Raw genomic sequence first — 1,280 nt, forward strand, 5'->3', positions numbered from 1 at the left:
ACAGGACCCTTGAGAAATTGAGGGTTTCTAAAGATAAAGCTTCAGGGTTGGAGACATGGCTTAGTGCTGAAGAGCACTGACTGCTCGTCCAGAGGTACTGAGTTCAAATCCCACCAACCACATGATTCCTCACTACCATCTGAAATGAGATCCAATGCCCCTTCTGGTGTGTCTGAAGCCAGCCACGGTGTACTAATGTATCATAAATAAATGAATTGTCTAACAAAGCCTCAATTATACATCTCAGTGTGGTTTTGAATTCTCTGTGCTCCCTCTGCCTCTGTCTCTGTCTCTGACTCTGACTGTACCTCTGCCTCTGATTTGACTGTGAATCTAAATCTGCTGCTGACACTGACACTGACCCTAATCCTGACTCTGACCCTCACTTGGACTCGGTCTCTGACTCTCACTCTCACCCTGACTCTATCTCTGACTCTGATCCTTTATGTGACTTTGTTCCAGCCCCTGACTCTGACCCTCACTCGGACTCTGTCTCTGAGTCTGACACTGCTTTCCCCTTACTACTGTGGTAACACGATCATTAGTTCAGATTTCAAAGACATCTACTACAGAACTCTTTTTCTATCACCATTTGCTCTCTAGATTGAAGGGAAACCATTTAATTTAATATGAGTCATTAACAAAATCAAAGATGTATTCCAAATTCATAGGGCAACAATTGAAATTAACTGCCGTTCATCAGAGTTCTCAACAAAATGATTTGTAACCAATATGTTAAGTGCAGGACGATGGCTTTAGTGAGAGAGTTAACTGCTGTCTTTCTTTCAATGTCATAAATACCAGGGCCAAAACTACAAGAGGAGGAGATTGCTGGTGTTTACAACTCTAACTGTCTAAACTGCATCAGCTAGGGAAGTCAGGACAGGACCTGAATCAGAACTGTACCATGGAGACAGGAACTGAAGCAGAGGCTATGGTAGCACCCTGGCTTCCTCTCCTCCAAGTCACACAAATGCGGGGTAAATAAACAGCAAAGAATGAAAAAGAAGTAAGGACAAAATATATCAAACAGGTTGACCTACATCAATATTTTGAGGTCTGCCCCTGATAATGTGTGTGATCATTTGGATGTGAAGTTGTACCTGGTACTCTGTAAAATGTATACTTTTCATCATTTCTATTGTAGGTATGTTTGTACCTTCAAGAATGTGTTTGTTGGCTGGGTCTGCAGCCGTGGAGGTCAGAAGCTAGCGTCAGAATCCCCAGAGTAGGATTCAGAGGTGGCTGTGTGATACAGAGTGGGCCCTGGGAATTGAAAC

The sequence above is a fragment of the Rattus rattus genome, chromosome X (genome assembly GCF_011064425.1).
Source record: "Rattus rattus isolate New Zealand chromosome X, Rrattus_CSIRO_v1, whole genome shotgun sequence".
NCBI classification, from domain to species: Eukaryota; Metazoa; Chordata; class Mammalia; order Rodentia; family Muridae; genus Rattus; species Rattus rattus.